The 23,329-nt window shown below is 40.9% G+C and overlaps 1 protein-coding gene across 9 annotated transcripts in view; it reads right to left on the bottom strand.

Annotated features, from left to right (window-relative positions):
• Ntm (neurotrimin) overlaps positions 1-23,329 on the bottom strand; it is a 940,612-nt gene that overhangs the window by 106,727 nt on the left and 810,556 nt on the right. The gene's annotated exons all lie outside the window — the stretch shown is intronic.

Genomic DNA, 23,329 nt, shown 5'->3' with positions numbered 1-23,329 from the left:
ACAGGAAGAAGGAACATAAAAGTACTGCTGACAAATCTCTTTGCTATCTTAAAAATAGAAGCTGACAGAATAGCGAACGATGAACCTGTATGGACTATACTTGTAATTAAAAAAAATTAGAAAATTTACCTTAAATGTAAAAAGTATCTTACCTTGAATTTAGCTTCCATTTCAAATTCAATGGCAAAATAGGGAGGGGAATGAACTCTACTGCATTGCTGCAGAAACTCCTCCTCTAACTGTACCTTCTGTCTCCACTTGCATCCCCAACGACACACACCTCTCCAACACAGGTCTATGAGTCATTCTCCTCATTGAATTCAGAGATGGCTTTATGTAATGCAGTTTCAATAAAGCATATCTCTTCTCAAGTAGCTTGGATTCTCTTTGTTGACTACCTGACACAACCAGGATCTCTAGGCCAACATATAAGGTCATTCAGAATCAAGCATCAACTTATTTCCCCAGCTATCCCCAGTGGCCCCCATCTCCATTCACCCATACTTTGTTCCCAACACAGTATGCTCTTTATGTTCATTATAGAGGGTCTATATTCTTCCTTTTATCCTCTATAGATAATCCTTTAAAGCCCAGGTCTTCGTTATCTACCTCATCATCTACCTATTCCCAATTACCAACTCAGATTTAGTTCTGCTTAGTCACCACATTCCAGAACATACTAGACACCAATGATTAGACACTCAGATCAGTGAGATATAATATGACGTGATATGATATTATATATGATAGGAATTGAATGCTCTCTTGCAAAGGAGACATTCTCCCAAATGCTTAAAGATAGGGTGGACTCTTGCTTCCTTGGCTGCAATCTTGGAGCCTGGCTTACCTTGGAAGGCTGCATACTGCTGGGCTCTTCCCACTGACTTTTACAGAAGAATCTCCTAGCAGTCTGACAAAGCAATGGCTTATGTGGCCTATCTCATGCTGGGACATATGTCAGAAGCTCATTTTTGCTTTAAAACTGAACCTACTTCTACACTGTCAGCTTTACCATAGACAATATGATATTTGATTCTCTGTGTGGTCACTCATTTGTCTAATCTGTCAAATGGTCTGTTCTTCAAGAAGATAAAGTGACAATTGTCACTTTACTGAGCTCTCAGCATCTAATCATGGATTTAACCCTCTACATTATACTTTTTTGCTTAGAGTCACCAATTCAATAAACCGTGTGTTTTCTGACAGCCTGAGGCTTAACCATATCTTCCTCATATAGGTATCCATAGGAGAAGTTCAAATAATATTTATAGCACCCATACTCACACTGGACCATTTCCTCTGCAAAAAGGGATGTGATGAAAGGATGTCCTCCCATCCTTCCACCTTGTCCTCGGTTCTCCATCGTTTTCTTCCATTCATGTCCTGCACTCCACCATGTAATGCACTTATGACTTACAAGCATGGCTTGTGTTTTGTCCCCTTTTCTCCTACCCTTGCTGCTGCTGTGTGTTCTTGGATGCTTCTCTCTGACAGTGTCTACTAGAAACCCACATCTGGATAAATTTCTACCCCTTCTGTTTCAATATAAGGTCTTAAAGAAGAACCTTTTCATCATTTAATCTTACATTTTTCATGCATAAAGTGACTTTCATACAGTAAGCAATATTGATCAATTTTAGACTTAAATTCACATTGAACTTCTAATAAAGATGGAAACAGACAGAGAAAATGAGAGTGGGAGAGATAGAGAGAGAAAGAGAGAAACTGACTACCTCTCTGTGTCCACCCCTGCATATTAAGATAGAAATAAACTATAAATAAAACAGTGTGGTGGGATACTCGCTGCTCCACAGTCTAGGACACTTAAGATCTCACGCTGTAATTTGGGGATGATGATTAAGTCAGAGTATGCCTCTCAGGATGCAATTGATATGTTGGTGACTAAGCATCTGCTTCACTGACTCTCAACATAAAAATGTCTAAATTGTACAGTTTTGCAGAACTCTTGCAGAAGTCAAAAACTTTGATGAATTTTACTCATAGAAATTTAACCACAGTGTTTCCTCCTGCTGAACTCTTGACCCAACTCTGGTCCCCAGCCCTTGCCCATTTTTGGCACTCATAGATCCTTGCTTGCTTCTCAGAGCCCAGGCTTCCTGCAGTGTCTGTGCTGGCCTTGCAGACATTGCTTCTACAGTACAGGTAAGTAATTTATTGATCTGTAAAGCACTCTGAGATTCTCTGCAAGGGATTATGTCACACCAACGCCATGCAATAAAATAAAAAATGATGGACTTTGCGAACACAGGGTGATTTAGGGGTTGTAGTTGGAAGTGTACGTAAAGTACATTTTAAGTGGAAATCAGGCTGGGTAATGAATTATTCTTGCTTTGGAAGGGCTGACTGGGAGTTCATTTTCCTGGCTTCCTACATGATAGCTAATCTGCTAATCATACACTGGAGAACAATGGACAGGCCCCAAGTGGCATGGAAGGTAGAGTGGGCCAGAGCTGTCAGCACAGTAAGTATATTAAATGAGACAATCATACTTCATGCTTGGAAGAATCATCTAGAATCGTCACCTCCCCACCCCTGTCAATTACAACTGGAAAGTATCCAGCTCATGAAGAAAACATTGGAGAAGTGCTTGCCACCTTTCATAGCCAGCCTAGCAGCAGAGCTGGAAGGAAGCAAACTGCCCCGATGGATCCAAAGGAGAAGCCATGCTTAGAATGGGGCTCAGGTGACAACAGGCACAACAACAGTTATAAAAGTTACATCAGTGAGTGCAGATGTTCTGGGATGGAGGGCGTAATTTTCTAGGAGGTAACTTACAGCCCACAGTCAGCTTTAAGTTAAAATTAGAGGCTCAAAGCAACATGAGGACTTGAGTTCTATCCTCAGCATCTCCCTTAAAAAATTAAATCAAGCTGGCAAGGAAATACTATGATTTTAGCTAATTCCTGCTCATAAAAAATAGAGTTGGGTAAGTAAGAGATAGTCTCCCTGTATTTCACACTGTTTCCATGGATACTTTCGGTAACTTACTTCCCTTAATGTGGGCTGTTAGAAACATAGCTGAATTGCTTTGTTTGCTTGCATTTATTCACTCATCCATTCATTCATTCTCTTGTCAATATTCATGAGTCACTTTCCATACGCCAGCATTGTGCTAAGCGCTAAGAACACAAAGTCTTTTTCCCTAAGGATAATGTGATCTAAAGTTATAAAAAACAGATAGAGGAATCTAATCCTTTGAAGTATTGTGACACAGAAGGATTTATCAAATATTATGGGAACAGAGAAGTTAGATGCCTAAACTTGACTGTGTGTGGGTGTTGCATGACCCTTTTTGGACATGTGACAGCTCTGTTAAGGTTTACGGGGCTCAGTAAAAGTTTACCAGGTCTGGGGAGGAGAGGAGGAAAGACGCATTAAACAAAACATGACATAAAGAAGGCATCATTAGTGAGATTTTTGTGCCTAGACATAATCAACTATTATTGGAAGAGATTTCTCTTTGGAGGCTATGCCAAAGGCACAAGGTGCTTGCAAACACATTCTCTCTATACAATTTGTGTACTAGGTATATTACGATATGCAGAAATATACCATGTACTTTCAATATGTTTGAGGAAACAATGCATTGAAAACATTCAACTAGGTTGAATGATGCAGCAAAATGGACCACAAAAATCATGTGTAGTTGCAAAATGAAGGATATGTGTGATAAGTTCTGTAAGCTGGAAAGAAGGATGACCACAGTGAGTAGGAGTGTTAGAGATAGTTTCATCTCACATCATCATCCACTGGGTTGGATGGAACCATGCACAGAGACAAAAGTGGGGCTGTATCACATGTATTAAAAATGCACTGGCATGAATGAGTAGGCAAAAGTCCACAAGATACATGAAAATACAATTGACCAGTAGGAGGCTTGAGATGCCAGTTGGTTCTACCAGGCCACCTTCCCCATCTCCGAAAGAGAAATGGTAGTTTTATGGATTCTGGCCTTTGAGGGGGATCTTCTGAGGACTTAGAAAACAACTCTCTGAAATGTCTTGAGAGCATTTCCAGGAAACACAAGGCACTCAATAAAGGAATTTTATGCTGCACATGGTTGGCAAACTTGTGCGCAGTGTCAACCCAGAATAGACAGTCGATAAATTTCATAAGGATCAATGAAAACAGAATACAAGATCAATGAGGTAACAGAAAACCAGATTGTGGAACAGCCTGAAGGCCTAGGTCTTGGATGGTTAACTTTAATAGGCTACAGCAAGTATTTGATTTTTTTTTTTTAAATATAGAATGCTATAATTTACAGTTTTTTTTTTTTTTTTTTTTTTTTTTTAATTTTAGAAAGAGTCTGTTAACCATGTGTCAGAGAACTGGGAGAAATTAGAATTAGCAAAAATCTGTCTACAGGAATGATGTTCAAAACCTGTATTGAAATGTTAGTTCTGCAGAGATAGAAGGAGAGAGTGGGTTAAAGAGCAGGGCCAGAGAGCTTAGATGGGACCTACTGATGGCCCAGACAGAGAAGCTCAGAGGAGCAAGTGCCTTTGTGGAGATCATTAGTTAGATGTATTCCGACTTGCACATGCTAATGGGAAAAATGTTGGGGGTGGGCAACTGGAGGACAGCTAGGTAGAAGCATCCTGTTAGACTTGGAGTATCATGATCAAGGGACCAAGAGCACATTGAAAGTAAACTGGGAGGGACTGAGAGCAGGAGCCACAGACCAAATCTGCCTTACAGATGCTTGTCGTGTTCTCCACTTACCCGTATTTGATGACTGAAGGCTTTAGAAGTCTGAATCTAAAATATACCAATTATATAAACAGAAAGACTGAGAAGTATTTAGGCTATATTTAGGAAGAAAGCCAGAAGTCAGGTGAACCATATTCTGAAGATAAAATTCCACATTTAATACATTTTATTAAGGTTTCATCTGGATATTACTGAATTCTAATTCAAATATGTAAATAATTAAATAAGGTAATTATTAAAACAATATTCTGAGGAACTTTCCTATTTCTGGTTTAGCATACAGTGCCCAGGTGTTGAGATTTAATAATTATGTCATTAATAAATAGCAATTTGCTGTTTTTAGCACACAGTAGATATCCTATTAAATCCAAATTAAGATGCTTTATTAAGCACTGTGCAGTGCTATGGGGCTGAGAATGCACATAAATGCTTGGACCAGGTACTTCCCAGAATGCCTGCAGATCTATGACTCCCAGATGGCTTCTATTGCTGCCAGAGGAATCTTCTCTCACTAGTGAAGGCTTGGGTTGCCCAAAGCTACTCGGGACAGTTTTTGAGCCTGGGGTTTTGTTGCTGCTGTGTCCTAAAGTTTTGTGAATCTGCAGTGTTAAAAGGCCAAACCTAGGGTACCAGCAATGTTTTTGGCTTCTAGACCTCAGGGAGACACTCCAGGCCATAACAGTATGATGCAAAATGTGCAATGTGGATGGGGAACCTTTTGAAGATGTGCCCACTCTGCAACAGGCAAATTCTACTATGAAGCTGCTTTGCTTAGGAATGCATCAGGCTGTGTGACAAGATATGGGAGTATGTATTTCCAATCCAGGCTGAAATAGAGTGATAACTCAGCCAGGAGCATGAAGAAAACTTTCTTATCCTAGAAGTCCTTTCATGAAATGTTTCCCATCTCTTTCCTAGCCTCACTCCAGGTATCCTCTTTGTTGCCTCCTCTAGTCCTAAAATACTCCCAACTCTTCCTATTCAAAAGTCCCTCCATGATTTTCCCTTTTTCTTTGCATAGATTGTCTGTCCTAGCCTTTATATCCTGACTCCTCAAAGAAGTCTTCCTCAGCCATCTTTTCTAAGATAGAGTCTCCACACCAATTAATTGTTGCATCATTATTTACTCTGTGGTGCTGAGGGGTTAAGTTCACTGCCTTTGACATGATGAGCAAACACTCTTTCACAGACCTACCCCTTCAGGTAGGCCTCTTCTAAAGGAAGTGGAAGCTGTACTAGTTGTCTTGTTCACCAAATTACAGAGTACATGCCATCGAGTTCAGGAAATTTCATGTTCCACAGACAGACACGGTTTGAATGAATGGGTGTTTTTGCAAGGCTGAAAAAAAAATGTGAACAAACAGAAGTCCATGCATATCCTCAAGATTTATGTGCTGCATATAGCAATGATGACAGTCACCAGTTTTTGCTTTACAAGTGGAGATATATATATATATATATATATATATATATATATATATATGATATAACACTCACAGAACACAGAATTTTTCCTTGTATTAATTCAGTCATCCATCATGACGGATTTGAATTGTTTCCTGTGACACAGGGTTTTTACCATTGACATCAGTAAACCCCAGGTAAACATGGACTGCTTATCCAGCTAATTTATTTCCTGTATTTTATAGATGAGAATGCCGACATTCAGTAGAGGTGAAGGTCTAAGAAATTGTTCAAGGACATACAACTAAAATTTGCAGTGTGGTATGTGAGTTTTAGTGAGGAATTTTATGGGTAAAAAAAATGTCCTTGGAATTGCAAGTGCATACATGAAAAAAATAAATTAAAAAAGGAAACATGACATCCATCTTTTATGCACATTGGCTGTTTGTAAGACTGTGCTGTACATTAGATACTTTGCAAAGAGTGAGTTCATTGATAATAGTTTTAAAAATTCTATGAGAAATTTCTATTATTATTATTATTCACAGATGATAAAAGGAAGAGTTAGGGAGACTTTAGTCATTTGTTCAAGGGTAAGCTTCCAGTCGGAAATAATGATGGAAAATACCAGCAAGTTATGGGTAATGCCCACTATCTGCTCTTCTTACAGGCCAATCTTGTAGGTTTCAGGCTCCAACCCAGCATTCCTTGGGGTTTGCTAAAAACATTTACCCCACATTCTGAGCCACCCAGGTCCTTAAGGAAAGAACTGTGAGCAATGGCTATTTCTCTCATTAGACTATTTCCATCATTTGTTACACCTTGGTCCTTTCGATCATAGCTCCATGGCAACATCTGTGTGCTTATGGGGATCTTAAGGAGCCTGTCTCACTGGTGTGTACACTGTGTGATTCTCTGTCACAGAGTAGATGGGAGGCTCCACCAACACATGATTTTTTTTCTAACTTTCCACATCTGCATGCACATTGAAATCCCCTGCTGATTCCATCCTGGGGACATCCTGCTGTCTTTTCTCTCACTCATCTTCCTTCAGTGTGAGCTGAACCAGAGATGTGGCCCCTAGGGACATGTCGATTAAGACAGCCACTGTGGCTGCAGCCTCCTGTAAGCACACCAGTTCATTGGACTGTGCCTACATGGTGACATAAAAGTCATCACTTAGGTCCACCTGTGCATCTACTAATAGAAATTCTTGTTATGTCTGTTGTGATCAAAAACACAAGTCAGCCATTCACTTGCTCTGTTCGCCTCCTCTCTTCTCCTTTCATTCTTTCTTCCTTTAAACAAAAGTAGCTTCATGCTCCAGAGGAACTCTAATAGCTATGTGAGAAGACTAGATAGTAAGTTGAGACCTTTAAATTACTAGCTGCATAAACTTAACTAAATCATTTGACTAGCTGATCACATTAATTATATTAGTATCTTTCTTAAACCCCTCAAAGTGCGTGCTTTATGGATCACAAAAACTTGTAGAACTACCACATTTAAGCATAAAATATTATTCAAGTGTGACTTGGCAGCATTAAGAAAAGTTATGTCCTTCTAGAGGCCAATGTGAAGAGAAATGCAAACTTGGTGCCTAGGGGAATTTGCTTGATTTAAAGGACAAATCGGGGTGGTTAACAGTCCTGTGTTTCTGTCAGCAGAGTTCAGAGGTCAGCAGCATCTGAAGGCTGAAGACCCAGGACTCAGTCCCAGCCTCAAATAGGTACAGGCTCAGTCTCCTGCCAGTAAGGTGTAGGCCGCCCCAACTCGGCTGGTCAAGATGGCGCTGGCTTTTGGTATGATCTACTGGTAAACAAGTGCACTGCGCATGCGATCACCCTTGGGCCAACTCAGTTTGGTGCCAACCCCTCCCGAGTGGGATATGTTTATGAAACACTGCAATTCTGACCAATCATGCTCCTCCAGCGCACCCTCCCACTGGGGCTAGGCATATAAGCAGCTTGCTCCAGGTGTTCAAGGTCTCCGGGTAAATGATGAATGAAGCGCTTCAATAAAGGTGTTGGGAAGGATCCAGTTGCTCGCATCTTTCCTTGCTGGTCGAGGGGGGGGGGTGAGACAGTAAGGAATCAGTGGCTGCTGCTGTTTTGAGGGGAGGAAGCAAGACTAGATGCTGAGCATCCCAGATGAGGGTTTGCAAATTTGAAAGCTCCTTAATGACACAACCTCAGGCAATGGTGACTCCTTTCATCAGAACACTCTTGCCATTTGTTATATCTCATTCTTCCTCTCTCAGCTCCTCCACATTAAAACCAAGTGAAAAATCACGAAGCCCTGGGAGAAAAATCTAGTGATTTATTCAGGATTAGTCATAAACCAGTGGTTCTGAAGTTTGGAGTGTGTGCCTTTCAGGATCAACTGAAATGTGGAAGGAAGTTTTTATGAGCTCTACTCTCTGACCCGGTTTAATCATTCCTGATGGAGACATAGAAGAATAAAGTAAACACCATTCATTCATCATGCCATGCTTCCCTGCTTCTGGGTATATTAGTGTAAATTGAATTTCACAGCCCCTACCTATAACTGTAAGGGCTCCATTATAGTGGGCACCAACTAGGAAATTGCTAAGAAGTGTCTTCTCATCTGCTGTTTCATGAGAGAACGTAAGAGAAGGATTGCTAATCATGATACAGCTGGCCACCCAGGCAGGACTGGCTGGGTTTCAGTTTCAAGAACAATGGTTACTAGTTGGGATTGAGTGGCTTACTTGCCTGCTGTACCACCCGGAAATGGATGAGATGGATCAGCTTCTTATGGACCAATTAATCAAAAGGTAGAAAGACGAAGTGGAAAACCAATGGTCATTGAACACTAGAAACAGCATCAAGAGGCCCTGCAGAGTCTTGCTGGGTTTTCAATATGGCTGCTTCTTTAAAGACCCTCCTGGTATTACCCTCAGGAATTACCTTCATTATGCAGGGAAGGGGCTGAAGCTCCCCCATTAAACAGCTAAGCCAACTCCAAAATAATGTGGGCATTCAAACACATGCAGAATCTCTAGTCAGGTGTCCCTGAAAACCAAAAGCCAAGTTTCCACAGCCAGCCAGCCTCCAAAATTAAAACGTGCCTAACTTAAAGAGAGAATCAATTAACTTGATTCACTACATAATTTTACAAGGGGAGAGAAAAAAAACAGGAAAATGTTTTGTTTATCTTAATATTCCTCATGGAAGAAAGCTATTATTTGTTGATCACCTAATAAGGACTATATTCTTGCCAAGTATTTTCCATTTAATTCCGAACACTCAAACCTCAAAGAGCTAATGAGACTCCACTGAAGGAGGACGGAAGTGGCCAATGTCAGATCCCAGCTCTTCCTACAGAGTTTTGGGGATCAAAGTAAATATCTAGGTATAATTGAAAAGCACTTAGTGAGCGGCTAATCACTGTACAAATGAATGCTATTGTGAGGGAGATAGCCTGGGGTTCAATAAATTCGTGGCAAACAGCTTAACTATTTGCTGTACAAACCAACCTTGAATTGCTGACTAGACTATCCTTATTTTGCCCTCCTATGTCTTCTGACCAATCCAGTGAATTCTCAGCATCCAGCTTAGAAATATAGGCAGGTAACTATGTTTTGGATATCTCCTGCTTCTATGTTCTCTTGGAATTCTTCACAGCCACAGTCCTGCTACAGCCACCAGAACCCACTGAAAGGCTCATTTAAGATTTTGCCTTGGTATCTTGGCATCTGGCATCTTTCTGGTATCTTGGTCCCTTTCTCCAACATGAGAAGGCAATGCTGTTCTTGAAACCCAGTTACAATCAGGTAGGCCATACATACAGTGCTAATGGCCACTTTTATCACATCCCAGAGACATTGTTCTTGTTCTTTATAGGGGTTTTCTATACAAGCTCCAAATGACTAACCTGGGACTTGAATAGGACACAATCCCATTAGGCTTAGAGGACTCTGTAAACTCAGCCTTGGTGGCTCCAGCTCCAACTGGGGAGAGTGTGCAAAAACTTTGTTTCTTAGAACTTGGTCCCTGTCACTTCATTTTCCAAATTCAGGGAGATATTAACTACATTTTCTCTTCGAATGCTCTTGCTTCTGTTCAGAAACTCACCTCACACAGAGATAAACAACCATTTCTACTAGACTAATGTGTGCTATCACTCTATCCCAGGATCAAGGTTGTATTTCTTTTTGTTGATGTAAGTAAAGTGAACATGTCTATAAGGATGCATATATAGGCTAGCATACTCTCAGAGTAGGATCTTCTTTGCTTAATCATTTCCTGCTCTTTAAACATGCCTAAGCATCAAGCATACCTGTCTCTCATACTATCCCATTCTGGTCAGATATAGGCCACCCAAGTGAAAATGGAGACCATGTCCCCAGGTGGTCCCCGTTTAGCACAGAAGTCTGTGTCTGTGCTGTCAACCAGCTGCCCTGCCACCTATACACCTATATGCTTAACCACCTTTTTTGATGTCATTGGTACTTTAATTCCTAATTGCCTAACACCACTGGCAGTTAGGCCCTCAACAAATCTACTTGCAGTGGGAATTACTTTGTCTGTACTTTGAAGGTTCCCATGAACTCCCTAGACGACTATACCCTTGATTGAAGAAGAGTGTGAATGGTTTCAAGAAGATTCCTGTTTCCATTCTAATACCTGCAAGGTCAAGTTAGACAGGAAGAAGACTGCCTTAGGGAGACCTTTTGCCCTCCTCCAGCAGCATAGTGGTGATATTGCATGTGCCAGAATGGAAATGTGAGGTAAATGCATGCTCCTGTGCCAGTGATCTTTGGGACCATCTTAAGCAAGTGAAGACACAGCTTATTACCTGACTTTGACTCCCAAAGCCCCAAAGGTGGTCCCACTGCTGTCCAAGGTTACTTGGCAACTGGTTTAAAACCAATTTTGTGTTCCGAGTCCTTATTGCTACTAAATCCTTCGTAAAGGTTATGGTTGGAGAACAGATTATGGCAAAACCTCTCCCCTTTAGCATGTGGGGTAAAGATGCTGGCCTGTTTGTGTTAGGCTACAAGTTCTCAGTGAGAACAGTAGCTCTCTGGATCTTCTGTGAAATGTCACAGTGCTGGAGCAGAAGAGGGGGGGAGCACAGTCTTGAAAAGAAAAAGTTTCAACATGACTTCTTGTTAATACAAAGCTTGTCAAACACATCACCTAGAAATACTGAATGTCTTTATTAGATTCTTTTATCTCCCCCCGAGATTGGAGGGATGCACCAGTTGCTTCTCGGTGGAGATGTCATCATCCAGAAACTAATTAAAGGCTACGCAGGAAGCTCGGGCACTCACACTCTGGAGAACAAAATGCATTAGCAAGCAGAGGAAAAAAAATTACAAGTGAACTTTATATCGAAAAGGGCAAGTTGGGAATTTGACAATAACTCTTCTTTCTCCCTCCCCAGCTCACAGCAGGTGAAAGTGGGACCATCAGGATGTCAATGAATCTTGATGCAAGGCCATCTGCTCCCCAGCATCACTCAGGAAGGGATTTCTCCTCTCTGGGTACCAAGGGCTGAAGACTATATGACCATGATGGGAAGATGGGAATGGCAATCCGGCCAAACTCATCAACTTCAATCGAGGCATGCAGAAAAATGTGTATATCTGAACAACATTCATTTATTTGTGCCGATTAAAGAGGCTGTCCACTCAACCCAAAATATGTGGGAATACAGGAAAGGAAGATTGAAGCAGATGTGGTACTTCATGCCAAGAAAAACTCAAATCCTATGCCCTCATTGACTTTAACTATGGAATCGGCCTCCCCATGTATCAGGTAGACATTGCTTTGTGGTCAAGAAAGATCTCTACAGGTGCCATGGGTGTCCCAACTTTATATCCCTGCTAGTTATGTTTTGTATTCTTTCTTGTCTCATTATTCACAGAGTCCAGAGACTAAAACTTAAGGATCAATACCACCTCACCCTGATTCCATAGCTATCCTAGACTATGATGTTTGGAGACATCCCCTGATTCATGCCTTGGTTTTAGAAACTCCATTTACGGATTCTTCCTTATTAGCCCTGTCTTCTGTAACCTTGTTCATCCTTTGAGCACACCCTTGTCTTCCACTAGTCTTGTAATAATTATTGGCTGTATGACTGAGTGTCAATGACTGAATAGAAGCAGAAGCCTAAGTGTTTTCTGGATCCCTCAAGAAAAGAGTCTAAAACCTCCACGTTGACATAGCAGGCTACTCTTGATTGTCCTACATACCTTTCTGCTCTTGTCTCTTTACCAGTGAAGACACATGAGCGAACATTCAATGAGGGTCATCTAAGACAGATGGGAATGTTGAGCATCAGTATAGCCAAGAGCTCAGAAGTGTTTTGGCACCAACTACCCAGAGTCTAATCCTAGCTGTGGGTTCACTGTTATTTATCTGCTACCTAATGCGTATGTACCATATACATCAACACATTTCAGCACATTTTTGTAATGGCAAAACATATGCTACAAATGTATCATCTTCAATATTTTTTAACCTAAAGTTCAATAGAATTAAATACATTTATAAAACCATATACTTTTAAGACAGCTATTTAACTACTCAGTATTCTTGTCTACCACACCTGCTACATGTTGCATAATGTCCTTTGAAACAGTGACTATAATGAGTGAGCTAGTGCAGGTAAGGTCCAGCATATGCTAAGGAACCAAACTCATAAACCTATATCTAAGTACAGTTGTTTATCTACTCCAGTTGGAAACACTCTACCTAGAATTACACAGGCCATGTCTGTACCACCAAATACCAGAGGCTACATCTTACCTTATTCCTTGTCCTTGTTATTATTAAGTCAGCCTGGGCCCATGAATTATTTTTTTCTCCTTAACTTGATGTTATTGAGTGTCCTTGTTCTCTTCTTGTTTTACTGGCTACTCCTCAGTTCATTTCTCAGAGGTAGAATGCTGTATTCCTGACCATGGACCACTTCCCTAACGGCTATTAGATGATCCTGGATTCAGAGTTCAGACACTTCTTTATATTGTACAGTCATGAAGGAGATCCCAGCATCTACACATTTTAGCTATGTGGAGATGGAACTCAGTTTTATCCTTCCATAAAAATGATGGTATAATAATGGCCCTTCCTGTAGGGCTTTCCTAGAGATTTAATGTGTTCACATGCATAAAGCACTCAGAACAATACTGAGCTCAATAATGTGTGCTCAATAAAGCCGATGCATTTACAATGTCCCAAATAGAATTCTGGATTCTTCTCCTTACTCGAAAAGCTCTTCCTCTCCTCACATGCCCCTTCTTAATTAATCACACACTTGCCAACCTAATCTCTTTGAACAAAGAAACAGGAGTTGCCCTTAATTTCCCTCATCCCCTCACTTTCCGTGTCCAACTATTAAATCTCGTTTACTTTGTTTTAAAAAATAACCCTTACCTTCCCTAAATCTCATTCTCTTCTCTCTTGAGATAATCTCCATCCTCCTGATTATGTAAGTCTGCTTTATGCTGTGCTATTTCTTTTCTGGTCTTCCTCTTTCCTTTTATATAGACATTTCATTCTATACAGTATAGAGTAATTTTTAAGACATCCAAGCCAACCAACCAACACACACACACACACACACACACACACACACACACACACACACCAATCTACCCTCTATTCCTAACTGTCCAATGACATGTCACTACACTGGGCACAAAATTCAAAGTTCATAGCTATGCTTCTAAGATGCTACTCAGCTGGCTTGGGTGGAGTTGCTACTATATCTTGGGCTATTTCTTATGCAGCTCTCGGATCTGCTTTCCATTCCATATAGATGCCAAGCATGCTTGTTTTTTTTTTTTTTTTTTTTTTTTTTTTTTTTTTTTTTTTTTTTTTTTTTTTTTTTTTTTTTTTTTTTTTAAAATAAGCCTTTGCAATTTCTGTTTCTTATTCCCCCAAAACTTCACCCAGGCAATCATATGGTGAGTGACTTACTATTTAGATCTCATTAAAATGTCCCTAAACTCAGCATCCTTCCTGCCCACTTTTTCAAAGCAGCCTTACCTCATCCCAGTACTCTCTTGATGTGAGACATATTTCTACCTGAATTATTTTCAGTTATGAGTGTTCATTGTTTCTCGCTTTTGTAAAAGATTTATTTTATGTGTATGAGTACACTGTAGCTGTCTTCAGACACACCAAAAGAGGATATCAGATCCCATTACAGATGGTTGTGAGCCACCATGTAGTTGCTGGGAATTGAACTCAGGACCTCAGGAAGAACAGTCAGTGCTGTTAACCACTGAGCCATCTCTCCAGCCCCATGTTTCTATCTTTTCACTGGATTTTTTTTTCCCTCTGAACAGTGCTAGGGATTGAACCTGGGACCTTGTGCATATCAGGGAAAAAATTTCATTGCATTCGAATTTAGTCTTTGAGGCCTGATGGGATAGGTTGTATGTAAACATGCCCATCATGGAAACCTGAATATCTCAGTTCCACTTCCAGAATCCTGAATGTTTCCTCTGACCGTGCCATGCCTCATGGCACAGATGTACCTGTCTTCATACATGCCCACTATAAACAAATACACATGGCATTAATTTTTTTAAAAAAATTTAAAACTGTACTCTTCAGGAAAACAAAACCTTATATTGCACCCACTCTATCTCAGACATCTATAGTGGTGCCGAGTTCATAATAGGACCTTGATACATTCACCCACCCTTGATCAAAATTTATTAGTATTTTTTATTATTATCTGAAGGCCTTTTGTCAAACCACTCTGCTGGCGCATATCAATCATCCTTCTAAGAAGACTTGAGAAGACAGGACCTGTAATCTGCCTCTCTCTTCCTATACTTTACCTTGACAGTGAACAGAAAATAATATTCCACCATTATTGCCCAGCTATATACTGGGACCATGTCATGCTCATTATCTTTCTTGTGGCTAAATGGTAGAAGGGACATATGGAAGGTAACCATTTCCATGGGTCAACTACTGACAAGTGGAATGACTAAACTTGCTTCGATGCACAACCCCAAACCTGCACATGAGTGTATGGGTGTGTATGTGACTATGCTCTATGAGTGTATGTGTGTGTTATATGTATGTATTTGTGTGTGTGTGTGTGTGTGTGTGTGTGTGTGTGTGTGTGTTATATGTAGTATTTGTATATTTGTGGGACGTGTGTGTTTTATCTGGTGGGGGTACGTGTGTGTGTGTGTGTGTATGTGTCTGTATGTGTGGTATAAATGTGAGAGTATGGTATGGGTATGTGTATCTATATGTTTATAGTGAACCAGAAGGTAGGACAGCTGGACTTCCCACTGCAGAATCTGCCACTTGTTGTGAAGCTACAAAAAAAAAATGTTAACTAGCTTTGGAGAAGTTCAGTTTCTTCTAAAGCACTAGGACCTCAAAGAAAATAGTGGCTTATGGGCCGCTCTCTCTTTTCTGAGAAGACTGTGTTGAGTAACACAGAGAAGCTAAACCAAATCCCTGTTGCCGGGCAATAAATTAAAAGTAGGTCTGTGCTACTGAAGATAAATCAGCAACTTTAACATTCCTCCCCTGAGCTGGACATCTTCAAGGAACATAGGACAGGTGTCTCCAAGCTGAAGTATCGGTTAAAAAGCTGTCCTTTAAATTAAATTTGGGCTATTTCTTTTCTGGCTGGTTGTATTTTTTTGTGATCTATCTGGAGGCTTAAAAAGACACACAGCAAAATAAATCTCAGTTCCATTAAGCACACTATGGACTTGCATATTTGTTCTTATCTTTGGTCTCTCTTCCTTTCTATCATCCCCCACTACCCCACCCCTTCCCAATGCTATCAAACATCAGCACCAGAAAATGTTTACGATTACTCCTGACACTGATACTAATCTAATTCCCTGTAATTGCGATTCATCATCATGTGGGCTTCCTCTCTGTTTTATGAGGCTCTAGCATTTGCATCTCACGTATCTTATGACTCCAGATATACATATCTTATGACTCCAGATATAAACTCGTCCTGTTTATTTCTAGACCATAGTGATTGTCAGTAGAGTGGGCTCTGGTCTACACGCTGGTCAGAGCATCAGGGTCAGTGGAGACAGCCAAGGGGCACTGCCACAGTCTAGATTAGATCAGCACAAGTGAATGCACTTGCCTTCATTTTAAGTCGGGCCCAGGCCCCTGCTGAGCCAAATCAATATTTAATAATTGTGAGCTACGGTTATGTGGATGTGTAGGGGTCTCCATTTGCCCCACACTGGGAACTGTTTGCAGCAACATTGCACATACAGCATCTCATAATGCCTGGTGCTGGCTCCTCTGGCAATTCCTATTTTTATCAACACTACTATTCACTTTCAAAATGCAAAATAAAGATAATAAGCTAAATCCCAGAAGAGATCTGCCTGGACCAAAGCAGCTAGGGATGAACACAAGTTCATTAGAGCAGGTAGTGCAATTTTCCTTTGTAGAGGTGTGGACTGGGGAGGGCAGTGCAACTGGAGACAAAGCAAGATAGTTTTGAAAGTCCTTGTAAAGATCTCTAAAGGCCATGGCTCTTCTGATTCCCTAGCTGTCACTCTGATCCAATTCCTTCTTTCAGAGCTTCAGTCCCCTCTTCTGTAAGAGGAGTCTGGGCTCATTGGAGTGTCCCCGCTTTAGTGCTATTGACATTTTGAGTTAGTTGATTCTTTGTGGAGCTAAGGGAATCCTGTCCAATTGTAGAATATACCAGCAGTTCATCGCACACAAACTTCTGTTGTTACACACACTTAGAACAACTAGCATTCAGATGCTGCCAATGGTATTGGGGACATACAGTCTATGGAACCACTGGGTCAGTTCACTTTGGAAAAGCCTCTGGAGCTTTCTGTGATACTCTTCTCATCTTCCTTCTTTGGAGATTTGCATGGAGATGCTGGTCACAGGTATAGACTGCAATCGTCTAGACATTTCCCCTACATTCCATTCCAAGTTTGAAACTGCCTTGCCCTGAATTGTTTTCTTAGGCTTAGCTAACTTGGGGGCACTGTGTCTGTTATGGCATTCCTTGAGAAGTAACCTCATCTTAGCTTAGCAGTCTTGCTTCTAGAGACAGATGTGTAGCGATGGCACTTCCTGCTTTGATGAGTGCCCTCCAGTGGCTGGAGATACCCTAAACTCTCCTCACCACCTTTGTACTTCCTCCATGGCAGCTAGCTCTGTCTCACTGCCCCCTTCTGCAAGCCACCAGCACTGCAGGGTCACTAGCTACTGAATGGCTCATTATCAGGGGCAAATCTATCAGAGCGGCGCCTCAGTCCCAGCCCTGTAATGAATCCTTCAATTGGCTAGGAATGAATGCATTAATCTGGGGCTATTAGAGCCTTTTATCAGGCTGCCTAAAATATACTGCCTTCCCAAGCATACTGAGCAGGCATTTCACCCTAAAGGGATATGTGGGTGGGAACACTATATTGGCACTAACTAAAACAGAGCAGCTAAGAAAAATACCACATATCGGGGGAGGGGAAGGGCACTAAAGCCAAAAATAAAGGGACAAAGTCACAGCATATGAATAACTTTCTTTAGTATGAGGAAGAAGAGAAGGGGGGAAAAAGCAAGGCACTGAAGTTCTCAGTGTTGCACACTTCCTGAATAGTGACATGGGTAAAGGAGATAGGCCTGGAGCAGGGTAGGCCTTGATCCAGTCATCATGTGATGGACATTTTTGAATGACACATAGCAGAACCTGGTGCTTACTCTGTGTGTCCACAATTTTGTAGAGGTAGAGACAAGGCAGTGGGCACATTTACGTACATATTTCAATCTCAGGTGCATCCCACTGAGAATAAGACAAGAATTCAAACTGTCAGGTAGTAGGCACCACCAGAACTCCAACGGGAGGGTGGGGCTGGGCAGTATCGCTGCAGCATACACAGCGCTAAGGCCAAGACAGCAAGAGTAACAGGCCACCTGGGACAGTTTGAGGCCACAGCTTTGGTGATTGAGGGCTTATTTGTTTATGAAATAGAAATTATTACAATTGCCTTGCTTTATCTCGTGTTTGTGGAAACCAAATATAATAATTCATGTGAATGTGTTCTCATACCAATAAAGAAATGGCTGCAAAGCCACAGCATGAATGCCAAAATACTTCCAACCCCAAATAAATAAATAAATAAATAAATAAATAAATAAATGAATAAATAAACACACACATAAAAGGGCAAGCTGTTCAGTACTGATCATGTGATATGTCTCTACCTGTTCCTGCTCCATCACAAATTTTAGTAGCCTGTGGATTCCTCAGGAACTTGACATAGCATTTAAGCCCAAAGAAGAGGCATCACTAGAGATAGAGTAGATAGAGTAGGCTTCCTTCTGTAGTGATGTGGGGTCTTGGCAACGAGCAAGCTGGCTTATTCAGGGAGAGGTTGGTACTTGACTGATCCCTTTAATTTTGGTAATATTGTTTCCTGATTTTGCTTGGATCACACTCTCACTAGAATGTGTGAGCTTTGTGGGGTGGAGTTAGGTAACTCCCCTCTCCTTCAAGAGGCCACAGAGGCCAAGAAAGCTTCCAGAATGGCTCAGTGATTGAGATACCAGACACTCCTACTGCTGTGCCTTTGTGGTTTTTTGTTGTTGTTGTTATTGTTTTTGTTTTTGGTGTTTTTTTTTTTTTTTTTTTTTTTTTCTTTAGCAAATCTAGAATCAAGGAGCCATCCTCAAAGCCTGAGATTTACAGATTTCAATCATCCTCTTAACCATCAAAAGCAGAACACTGTAGATTTGACTTCCTTTTCCCTCTAATCTCTCGTTTCTAGGATAGAAAGAAGATTATTACGAAAGGGTGGCAGTTATTCTTGATGAAGATGAATCGAGGCCAGTGCAGCCATCTGCTTTTTAAGTACCTTGACCTGCTATTTACCTGAGCAAAAACGCAGGGTCAGCAGTAGAAAGTATGAGCCCCCAAACAGCATGGAAGTAATTGATGCCACCATGCCCTGTAGCCTCCTTTCCACTGCATCCTGGGCATTCTCCCAGCTCTCAAGAAAGCTATGTTCTTACAGAATAACTTCCCAACTTTTTCCATGCCAAAGACTTGGAGTCTATTTTTATACTTGTGACTACCAAATCATTTTTAATGACAGTCTTTTACTTAATAATAGAGAATTATTTAAAATTATGTATGTTGAACCATATCAGCTGTATCAGCATCTCTGGGAACAGAAACAGCCTAGCTGTCCATCAGTTGATTAATAGGTAATGAAATTATGGTACATATGCCACATTTGGAATATTACTCAGATGCAAAAAAATTTAAAACCACATAAATTATCAAATTCACAGATGAAATGAATAGAGCGGGAAATGACTATACTGAATGAGGTAATCCAGACCCCAAAAGACAAATGTTACATGTGTTAAAACTTTGGCTCTGTATTTAAATTGGGGTATTCAAAGATTTCAGAAACCTACTACTGACTATGGGAGGTAGATTTTAAGGCAGGGGTATACACAGGTAATATGAAAAAGAGGAAAAGTGAACAGGAAGGGTTAATTGGAATGCAGGATATGAGGATGGGGCAGGGGAATGCATATGGGGAGGAATAATTGTCTTGGGTATTAACTGCTGTGAAGAGACACCATGACCAAGGCAACTCTTATAAAGGAAAACATTGAAATGGGACCGTCTTACAGGTTCAGACGTTCAATCTATTATTATCATCATGGATGGAAGCATGGCAGTATGTAGGCAGACACGGTGCTGAAGGAGCTGAGAGCTATACATCTTGATTCACAGGCTGCTGAAGGATACAGTCTTCCACACTGATTAGAGCCTGACCGTATATGAGACCTCAAATCTTGCGTCTACAGTGGCACACTTTTTCCAACAAGGCCACACCTCCTAATAGTGCCACTCTATATAAGCCATGAATTCATACAGTGAGGCTATGGGGTCCATATCTATTCAAACTACCAAAACAACCAACACTAAGGACATCTGAAAATGCCATATGATCACTTAATACAATAAAAGCTTCCTAAAATACACACACACACACACATATATATACACATATATATACATATGTACATACATAAAAGGTTGCTCTATAATGGGGGTTGGGAAATGTCTCTTTCTAATACCATAGATCATCAAATGGCTGAAAAATGCCTGTTGCTCACATATGAGGCCATAACATATGTGAGTCACAGGAGAGGATACCTCAAGCTGATATCAACCAAGAAGCTTCATTCCTACTGGTTAACTTACCTACTGCAAAGGGATAAGGCCATCAATGACTTTATTCACCTTTGAGCCAAGTTACAACAGTGATTGAATTGGCAAGATCTGCCCATCCATGGCTCCTGCTCCAGGTTCCTGATTTGGGTTGCTACTCTGACTTTCCTCAGTTATGGACTATGACATGAACGTTATAAGAAAAATAGCCCCCTCCTCCAGGTATTGTTGGTCATGGTGTTTTATCACAGCAATAGAAATCATAACTGAGACAGGTAAAAAGATAGTAACGTTAGAGGAGACTATCTATAGCAAAACTAGGTGCTTGATAGGATGGGGCACTGCCCACATGAACTCACAGAGGCTGTGACTGCATTCACAGGCTCTGCATAAGATCAAAGGTGCCCAAATCTCAGCATGGGCAGACAAGGGGTTAGTGGACTTCTGTCTCTGTTTGAGAAGTTATTTTTTAATTGATATCTGCTAGAGAACGACTTACATTTTCTCAGAGTTGTGGCTCTGAAAAGTTAGCCATGCTCCAGTAGATGCTCCTACAACTTTGCAAAGTTATCAAGTGAATTGAGACGATTTAAGAGTAAAAAGAGAGCACATAAAGTCGGGAGAGAAAGGGGATAGAGGGGATTGAGGGTAGATTTGAACATAACAGTTTTATTCATGCATGAAACTATCAATTAAAAAGTTATATACAGCAAAGTTAGTAATGCTTAAATTCATTTTTAATATATTATCTCAAGTCATTTGTGCAGTTATTGGCAAAAGAAGAAAATAACACTGGTATAAGAAAATCATATGAATTAAGATCATCAAAAGGCATCAAGCGCTGATTTGGAGCATCATTTCCCAGCAGAGTAATGCTAGAAAGAGCCTTTGTGACCATTATGAACACAGGGATTATTTCAGAATATGAATGGAAGAAAATTTTCCCTCTTGAGAACAAAGAGAGTGGATAAGAGATTATTATGGAGGACAGAAAAGCTTTGCTGTGTGTTGCCAAAATAAATGCATGCACACATGTCTGATGCTTGGAATACAAGCATGCCCAAATATACATAGCTATTCGTGCAAATATCAACATGTGTACTGCAGGAGTGGGTGAAAGCAATAAGAACACTCTAGGGAGAGCATCTGATGTTTCAGCAGCCAAAGACTCATGTCACTGAAAGCTTGGAGTTTGAGGGGTTTTGTTTTATTTTAATGCTGGTTTTTGGTTTTGTTTTTTTTCTGTTAAGAAGTATTTCTACCTCAGTAGCAGTGGGCAGACAGAATACTTTATTTAGAGGAACTGGGAGAATAACAGATCAGATTCCATCACATGCTGTCACTATATATATAAACAGTCCCAGGAGAAGAATCTGCTGTTCTGTGACACCGTGCAATAACAACCCAAATCAACCAAAATTAGTAAGGCACAAAAGTCGAACTGCAGCAGAAGGTCCCAACACCCAGCCACACAAAAGCCTTGCTTCCTACACTGCAGGTCTGCCTTGAGGATGCTGCTGTATCCCAGGATCACAAAACTGTGGTCCTTTAACAATGCTGCATTAACCTCATTCAAGGTCAGCTTCCTGGGAGGGAATATTCTTTCTGCCAGGAAATGTTGTACAGCTATTTCTTCTGGACTTCATTTGATGGAGTTACAAATAACACAAACATGTTTTCAGAAGAAAAGTAACCCTGAAATTTTAAGGGGTGGATACTCTGGTCTTTCCTCATAAGTATGAGCAATTGAGGGAGACAGCTCTCTTTGCCAAGAATCAGAGGACTCCAATTGATGCACTGCCAGGAACGGGGAAGACTACAGTAGGGAACTGAGTGGGAAAAGGACTTAAACCCTTCCGCCTCAAGTGAGAATGAGCTCTGCCTACAGCCAACCTGACTTGCGTATGTGATGCTACATGGATAGGTCACACAGGAGGAAACAACCTCCTTCCCACATGAGTTTGGAACTCAGAAAGTACAAAACCCTACCACACATGTTCAGCAAGGTACAGAGCTGTGGGAAGGGGAAACTTTGGAATTAACAAGTGATGTTCTGAATCAGTTGAATCTGCAAGCCTCACCCCAAAGAAAAAGGTGGGGGGATACTACTGAGGAGACTGGAGTTTTGTAGAGGTGGATGGAGAAATTAGCAAGAATAGTTGTGCATCCCTTTTCCTGTGGTGAGGTTATAGTCTCCTAAAGATTCATTCCAAGAGGCTTCTGGGCCTCAGCACAGCCTTGATAAGGTGAAGGGACTTATGAGATATGATCCTGTCCTAGGGGTTCTATTGCTTTCAAGAAACACCATGACCAAAAGCAAGTTGAGGAGAAAAGGGTTTACTTGGCTTACACTTATACACTCTTGTTCATCACCAAAGGAAGTCAGGACAGGATATGAACTCAAACAGGGAAGAATCCTAGAAGCAGGAGCTGATGCAGAGGCCATGGAGGAGTGCTGCTTACTGGGTTGCTTCACATGGCTTACTAATCCTGCTTGCTTATAAAAAGCAGAACCACCAGCCCAGGGATGGCACCAGGCGAAATGGGCTCAGCCCTCCCCCATTGATCACTAATTGAGATCTTAATGGGGGTATTTTCCTAATTGAGGCTTTCTTCGTTCATATTACTCTAGGTTGTGTGTCAAGTTGACACAAAACTAGGCAGTACAGTTGCCCAATAACACAGCTATTAGTTTTTAAGTTTCACCCTTAGAAGTGATTTATGCTACTCCTCTGTAGTGAGTTAGATTTTGTTTTTAAAGTGTAAGTTGCTATAATAGGAGGCTTTCCCATACACTTAGTTCCTTCTGCATGCCTCCTGCTCCCTTTCGGTTTCTCTCCCTTGTTGCAGAAGGAACTAAGTGTGTGGGAAAGCCTTAGTGCCATGATGTTTTAATTATCTAAGCCAGAAATGCAAGTCAAGTAAATTTACTTATTTGACAAAGTACCAAACCTCGGGCACTTTGTTATAGCAACTGCAATTATTCTGACAGACTCTG

This window comes from Arvicanthis niloticus, chromosome 8, assembly GCF_011762505.2.
Source record: "Arvicanthis niloticus isolate mArvNil1 chromosome 8, mArvNil1.pat.X, whole genome shotgun sequence".
Classification (NCBI taxonomy): domain Eukaryota; kingdom Metazoa; phylum Chordata; class Mammalia; order Rodentia; family Muridae; genus Arvicanthis; species Arvicanthis niloticus.
Note: the sequence above shows the minus strand (reverse complement) of the source record. Positions and strands in the feature narration are given on the sequence as shown.